Source organism: Cherax quadricarinatus, chromosome 96, assembly GCF_038502225.1.
Source record: "Cherax quadricarinatus isolate ZL_2023a chromosome 96, ASM3850222v1, whole genome shotgun sequence".
In the NCBI taxonomy this organism is placed as follows: Eukaryota; Metazoa; Arthropoda; class Malacostraca; order Decapoda; family Parastacidae; genus Cherax; species Cherax quadricarinatus.
The window spans coordinates 145,015-153,247 of record NC_091387.1 but is presented as its reverse complement, the minus strand read 5'-3'; positions in this window follow the sequence as shown (position 1 = coordinate 153,247).

Genomic DNA, 8,233 nt, shown 5'->3' with positions numbered 1-8,233 from the left:
ATACACACACACTGATACACACACACTGCTACACACACACTGCTACACACACACTGCTACACACACACTGTGTTCACTCAACACCTCACCATGTTTACCCTCACTCCTCTTATTTAACTCCGTGAGGGGAACCACTTCACAGAGACCCCTCACCTTATTCAGTCTTCCGCGATATTACACGATCTTCCGGGAGGGAGCGCGCGGGGGGGGCGCAGATCCCCTGCAACTATTAAGACGTGAGCAGTGTACAAGGTGGATGAGCACGAATATCCATAAGAAGGAGACTACCACATACACCACCTCTCCACCATCTTGCCCACACTAACGTGCCATATAGGAAGACTCTGCCCACATACACCACCTCTCCACCATCTTGCCCACACTAACGTGCCCTCTAGGAAGACTCTGCCCACATACACCACCTTTCCACCATCTTGCCCACACTAACGTGCCCTCTAGGAAGACTCTGCCCACATACACCACCTCTCCACCATCTTGCCCACACTAACGTGCCCTCTAGGAAGACTCTGCCCACATACACCACCTCTCCACCATCTTGCCCACACTAACGTGCCCTCTAGGAAGACTCTGCCCACATACACCACCTCTCCACCATCTTGCCCATACTAACGTGCCCTCTAGGAAGACTCTGCCCACATACACCACCTCTCCACCATCTTGCCCACACTGACGTGCCCTCTAAGAAGACTCTGCCCACATACACCACCTCTCCACCATCTTGCCCACACTAACGTGCCCTCTAGGAAGACTCTGCCCACATACACCACCTCTCCACCATCTTGCCCACACTAACGTGCCCTCTAGGAAGACTCTGCCCACATACACCACCTCTCCACCATCTTGCCCACACTAACGTGCCCTCTAGGAAGACTCTGCCCACATACACCACCTCTCCACCATCTTGCCCACACAAACGTGCCCTCTAGGAAGACTCTGCCCACATACACCACCTCTCCACCATCTTGCCCACACTGACGTGCCCTCTAAGAAGACTCTGCCCACATACACCACCTCTCCACCATCTTGCCCACACTAACGTGCCCTCTAGGAAGACTCTGCCCACATACACCACCTCTCCACCATTTTGCCCACACTAACGTGCCCTCTAGGAAGACTGTGCCCACATACACCACCTCTCCACCATCTTGCCCACACTGACGTGCCCTCTAGGAAGACTCTGCCCACATACACCACATCTCCACCATCTTGCCCACACTGACGTGCCCTCTAGGAAGACTCTGCCCACATACACCACCTCTCCACCATCTTGCCCACACTGACGTGCCCTCTAGGAAGACTCTGCCCACATACACCACCTCTCCACCATCTTGCCCACACTGACGTGCCCTCTAGGAAGACTCTGCCTACATACACCACCTCTCCACCATCTTGCCCACACTAACGTGCCCTCTAGGAAGACTCTGCCCCCATACACCACCTCTCCACCATCTTGTCCACACTGACGTGCCCTCTAGGAAGACTCTGCCCACATACACCACCTCTCCACCATCTTGCCCACACTGACGTGCCCTCTACGAAGACTCTGCCCACATACACCACCTCTCCACCATCTTGCCCACACTAACGTGCCCTCTAGGAAGACTCTGCCCACATACACCACCCCTCCACCATCTTGCCCACACTGACGTGCCCTCTAGGAAGACTCTGCCCACATATACCACCTCTCCACCATCTTGCCCACACTAACGTGCCCTCTAGGAAGACTCTGCCCACATACACCACCTCTCCACCATCTTGCCCACACTGACGTGCCCTCTAGGAAGACTCTGCCCACATACACCACCTCTCTACCATCTTGCCCACACTGACGTGCCCTCTAGGAAGACTCTGCCCACATACACCACCTCTCCACCATCTTGCCCACACTGACGTGCCCTCTAGGAAGACTCTGCCCACATACACCACCTCTCCACCATCTTGCCCACACTGACGTGCCCTCTAGGAAGACTGCCCACATACACCACCTCTCCACCATCTTGCCCACACTGACGTGCCCTCTAGGAAGACTGCCCACATACACCACCTCTCCACCATCTTGCCCACACTGACGTGCCCTCTAGGAAGACTGCCCACATACACCACCTCTCCACCATCTTGCCCACACTGACGTGCCCTCTAGGAAGACTCTACCCACAGAAACCACCTCTCCACCATCTTGCCCACACTGACGTGCCCTCTAGGAAGACTCTGCCCACATACACCACCTCTCCACCATCTTGTCCACACTAACGTGCCCTCTAGGAAGACTCTACCCACATAAACCACCGTATAAACCACCCAAGATAAACCAAAAAAGTCGAAGTAACTTGTTATCATTGGCGTTCTTAATATCTTATTTAAACCTAAGAGGTTTAAACAGGCGAAAATATTTTAACACGTGAGGAAGCTCTAAACCTGAAGGGGTCAGACACAAGCTATTTAGTGTTAATAAAAGGGAAGAGTAGCTCAAACTCCTCGAGTAGAGAGCACTTCTCCAAGATAACCCAAACTATCCTTCAGGACTGCTGTGCCTCCCTGGGGAGGCAGGCTGCTGTACCAACCAGGACTGTTGTACCTCCCTGGGGAGGCTGGCTGCTGTACCAACCAGGACTGTTGTACCTCCCTGGGGAGGCTGGCTGCTGTACCAACCAGGACTGCTGTACCTCCCTGGTGAGGCGGGCTGCTGTACCAACCAGGACTGTTGTACCTCCCTGGTGAGGCTGGCTGCTGTACCAACCAGGACTGTTGTACCTCCCTGGTGAGGCTGGCTGCTGTACCAACCAGGACTGTTGTACCTCCCTGGGGAGGCTGGCTGCTGTACAAACCAGGACTGCTGTGCCTCCCTGGTGAGGCAGGCTGCTGTACCAACCAGGACTGTTGTACCTCCCTGGGGAGGCTGGCTGCTGTACCAACCAGGACTGTTGTACCTCCCTGGGGAGGCTGGCTGCTGTACCAACCAGGACTGTTGTACCTCCCTGGTGAGGCGGGCTGCTGTACCAACCAGGACTGTTGTACCTCCCTGGTGAGGCAGGCTGCTGTACCAACCAGGACTGTTGTACCTCCCTGGTGAGGCAGGCTGCTGTACCAACCAGGACTGTTGTACCTCCCTGGTGAGGCGGGCTGCTGTACCAACCAGGACTGTTGTACCTCCCTGGTGAGGCAGGCTGCTGTACCAACCAGGACTGTTGTACCTCCCTGGTGAGGCAGGCTGCTGTACCAACCAGGACTGTTGTACCTCCCTGGTGAGGCGGGCTGCTGTACCAACCAGGACTGTTGTACCTCCCTGGTGAGGCTGGCTGCTGTACCAACCAGGACTGCTGTACCTCCCTGGTGAGGCAGGCTGCTGTACCAACCAGGACTGTTGTACCTCCCTGGGGAGGCTGGCTGCTGTACCAACCAGGACTGTTGTACCTCCCTGGTGAGGCTGGCTGCTGTACCAACCAGGACTGCTGTACCTCCCTGGTGAGGCAGGCTGCTGTACCAACCAGGACTGTTGTACCTCCCTGGTGAGGCAGGCTGCTGTACCAACCAGGACTGTTGTACCTCCCTGGGGAGGCTGGCTGCTGTACCAACCAGGACTGCTGTACCTCCCTGGGGAGGCTGGCTGCTGTACCAACCAGGACTGTTGTACCTCCCTGGGGAGGCTGGCTGCTGTACCAACCAGGACTGTTGTACCTCCCTGGGGAGGCTGGCAGCTGTACCAACCAGGACTGCTGTACCTCCCTGGGGAGGCTGGCTGCTGCACCAACCAGGACTGCTGTACCTCCCTGGGGAGGCTGGCTGCTGTACCAACCAGGACTGTTGTACCTCCCTGGGGAGACTGGCTGCTGTACCAACCAGGACTGTTGTACCTCCCTGGGGAGGCTGGCTGCTGTACCAACCAGGACTGTTGTACCTCCCTGGGGAGGCTGGCTGCTGTACAAACCAGGACTGCTGTGCCTCCCTGGGGAGGCTGGCTGCTGTACCAACCAGGACTGTTGTACCTCCCTGGGGAGGCTGGCTGCTGTACCAACCAGGACTGTTGTACCTCCCTGGGGAGGCTGGCTGCTGTACCAACCAGGACTGTTGTACCTCCCTGGGGAGGCTGGCTGCTGTACCAACCAGGACTGTTGTACCTCCCTGGGGAGGCTGGCTGCTGTACCAACCAGGACTGCTGTACCTCCCTGGGGAGGCTGGCTGCTGTACCAACCAGGACTGCTGTACCTCCCTGGGGAGGCTGGCTGCTGTACAAACCAGGACTGCTGTACCTCCCTGGGGAGGCTGGCTGCTGTACCAACCAGGACTGTTGTACCTCCCTGGGGAGGCTGGCTGCTGTACAAACCAGGACTGCTGTACCTCCCTGGGGAGGCTGGCTGCCGTACCAACCAGGACTGTTGTACCTCCATGGGGAGGCTGGCTGCTGTACCAACCAGGACTGCTGTACCTCCCTGGAGAGGCTGGCTGCTGTACCAACCAGGACTGTTGTACCTCCCTGGGGAGGCTGGCTGCTGTACAAACCAGGACTGCTGTACCTCCCTGGGGAGGCTGGCTGCTGTACAAACCAGGACTGCTGTACCTCCCTGGGGAGGCTGGCTGCTGTACCAACCAGGACTGTTGTACCTCCCTGGGGAGGCTGGCTGCTGTACCAACCAGGACTGCTGTACCTCCCTGGGGAGGCTGGCTGCTGTACCAACCAGGACTGTTGTACCTCCCTGGGGAGGCTGGCTGCTGTACAAACCAGGACTGCTGTACCTCCCTGGGGAGGCTGGCTGCTGTACCAACCAGGACTGTTGTACCTCCCTGGGGAGGCTGGCTGCTGTACCAACCAGGACTGCTGTACCTCCCTGGGGAGGCTGGCTGCTGTACCAACCAGGACTGTTGTACCTCCCTGGGGAGGCTGGCTGCTGTACCAACCAGGACTGCTGTACCTCCCTGGGGAGGCTGGCTGCTGTACCAACCAGGACTGTTGTACCTCCCTGGGGAGGCTGGCTGCTGTACCAACCAGGACTGTTGTACCTCCCTGGGGAGGCTGGCTGCTGTATCAACCAGAACTGTTGTACCTCCCTGGAGAGGCTGGCTGCTGTACCAACCAGGACTGCTGCACCTCCCTGGGGAGGCTGGCTGCTGTACCAACCAGGACTGCTGTACCTCCCTGGGTAGGCTGGCTGCTGTACCAACCAGAACTGTTGTACCTCCCTGGGGAGGCTGGCTGCTGTGCCTCCCTGGGGAGGCTGGCTGCTGTGCCTCCCTGGGGAGGCGGGCTGCTGTACCAACCAGGACTGCTGTACCTCCCTGGGGAGGCTGGCTGCTGTGCCTCCCTGGGAAGGCTGGCTGCTGTGCCTCCCTGGGGAGGCTGGCTGCTGTGCCTCCCTGGGGAGGCGGGCTGCTGTACCTCCCTGGGGAGGCTGGCTGCTGTACCAACCAGGACTGTTGTACCTCCCTGGGGAGGCTGGCTGCTGTACCAACCAGGACTGCTGTACCTCCCTGGGGAGGCTGGCTGCTGTACCAACCAGGACTGCTGTACCTCCCTGGGGAGGCTGGCTGCTATACCAACCAGGACTGTTGTACCTCCCTGGGGAGACTGGCTGCTGTACCAACCAGAACTGTTGTACCTCCCTGGGGAGGCTGGCTGCTGTACCAACCATAACTGTTGTACCTCCCTGGGGAGGCTGGCTGCTGTACCAACCAGGACTGTTGTACCTCCCTGGGGAGGCTGGCTGCTGTACAAACCAGGACTGTTGTACCTCCCTGGGGAGGCTGGCTGCTGTACCAACCAGGACTGCTGTACCTCCCTGGGGAGGCTGGCTGCTGTACCAACCAGAACTGTTGTACCTCCCTGGGGAGGCTGGCTACTGTACCAGCCAGGACTGTTGTACCTCCCTGGGGAGGCTGGCTGCTGTACCAACCAGGACTGCTGTACCTCCCTGGGGAGGCTGGCTGCTGTACCAACCAGAACTGTTGTACCTCCCTGGGGAGGCTGGCTGCTGTACCAACCAGGACTGCTGTACCTCCCTGGGGAGGCTGGCTGCTGTACCAACCAGAACTGTTGTACCTCCCTGGGGAGGCTGGCTGCTGTACCAACCAGGACTGCTGTACCTCCCTGGGGAGGCTGGCTGCTGTACCAACCAGAACTGTTGGACCTCCCTGGGGAGGCTGGCTGCTGTACCAACCAGGACTGTTGTACCTCCCTGGGGAGGCTGGCTGCTGTACCAACCAGGACTGTTGTACCTCCCTGGGGAGACTGGCTGCTGTACCAACCAGGACTGTTGTACCTCCCAGGGGAGGCTGGCTGCTGTACCTCCCTGGGGAGGCTGGCTGCTGTACCAACCAGGACTGCTGTACCTCCCTGGGGAGGCTGGCTGCTGTACAAACCAGGACTGCTGTACCTCCCTGGGGAGGCTGGCTGCTGTACCAACCAGGACTGTTGTACCTCCCTGGGGAGGCTGGCTGCTGTATCAACCAGAAATGTTGTACCTCCCTGGGGAGGCTGGCTGCTGTACCAACCAGGACTGCTGCACCTCCCTGGGGAGGCTGGCTGCTGTACCAACCAGGACTGCTGTACCTCCCTGGGGAGGCTGGCTGCTGTACCAACCAGAACTGTTGTACCTCCCTGGGGAGGCTGGCTGCTGTGCCTCCCTGGGGAGGCTGGCTGCTGTGCCTCCCTGGGGAGGCGGGCTGCTGTACCAACCAGGACTGCTGTACCTCCCTGGGGAGGCTGGCTGCTGTGCCTCCCTGGGAAGGCTGGCTGCTGTGCCTCCCTGGGGAGGCTGGCTGCTGTGCCTCCCTGGGGAGGCGGGCTGCTGTACCTCCCTGGGGAGGCTGGCTGCTGTACCAACCAGGACTGTTGTACCTCCCTGGGGAGGCTGGCTGCTGTACCAACCAGGACTGCTGTACCTCCCTGGGGAGGCTGGCTGCTGTACCAACCAGGACTGCTGTACCTCCCTGGGGAGGCTGGCTGCTATACCAACCAGGACTGTTGTACCTCCCTGGGGAGGCTGGCTGCTGTACCAACCAGAACTGTTGTACCTCCCTGGGGAGGCTGGCTGCTGTACCAACCATAACTGTTGTACCTCCCTGGGGAGGCTGGCTGCTGTACCAACCAGGGCTGTTGTACCTCCCTGGGGAGGCTGGCTGCTGTACAAACCAGGACTGTTGTACCTCCCTGGGGAGGCTGGCTGCTGTACCAACCAGGACTGCTGTACCTCCCTGGGGAGGCTGGCTGCTGTACCAACCAGAACTGTTGTACCTCCCTGGGGAGGCTTGCTGCTGTACCAGCCAGGACTGTTGTACCTCCCTGGGGAGGCTGGCTGCTGTACCAACCAGGACTGCTGTACCTCCCTGGGGAGGCTGGCTGCTGTACCAACCAGAACTGTTGTACCTCCCTGGGGAGGCTGGCTGCTGTACCAACCAGGACTGTTGTACCTCCCTGGGGAGGCTGGCTGCTGTACCAACCAGGACTGCTGTACCTCCCTGGGGAGGCTGGCTGCTGTACCAACCAGAATTGTTGGACCTCCCTGGGGAGGCTGGCTGCTGTACTCCCTGGGGAGGCCGGCTGCTGTTCCTCCCTGGGGAGGCCGGCTGCTGCACCTCTCTGGGGAGGCTGGCTGCTGTACCTCCCTGGGGAGGCCGGCTGCTGTACCTCCCTGGGGAGGCTGGCTGTTGTACCTCCCTGGGGAGGCTGGCTGCTGTACCTCCCTGGGGAGGCTGGCTGTTGTACCAGCCAGGACTGTTGTACATCCCTGGGGAGGCTGGCTGCTGCACCAACCAGGACTGTTGTACCTCCCTGGGGAGGCTGGCTGCTGTACCAACCAGTACTGCTGTACCTTCCTGGGAAGGCTGGCTGCTGTACCAACCAGGACTGCTGTACCCCCCTGGGGAGGCTGGCTGCTGTACCAATGAGGACCGCTGTACCTCCCTCGGGAGGCTGGCTGCTGTACCAACCAGGACTGCTGTACCTCTCTGGGGAGGCTGGCTGCTGTACCAACCAGTACTGTTGTACCTCCCTGGGGAGGCTGGCTGCTGTACCAGCCAGGGCTGTTGTACCTCCCTGGGGAGGCTGACTGCTGTACCAACCAGGACTGTTGTACCTCCCTGGGGAGACTGGCTGCTGTACCAACCAGGACTGTTGTACCTCCCTGGGGAGACTGGCTGCTGTACCAACCAGGACTGTTGTACCTCCCTGGGGAGGCTGGCTGCTGTACCTATCAGGACTGTTGTACCTCCCTGGGGAGGT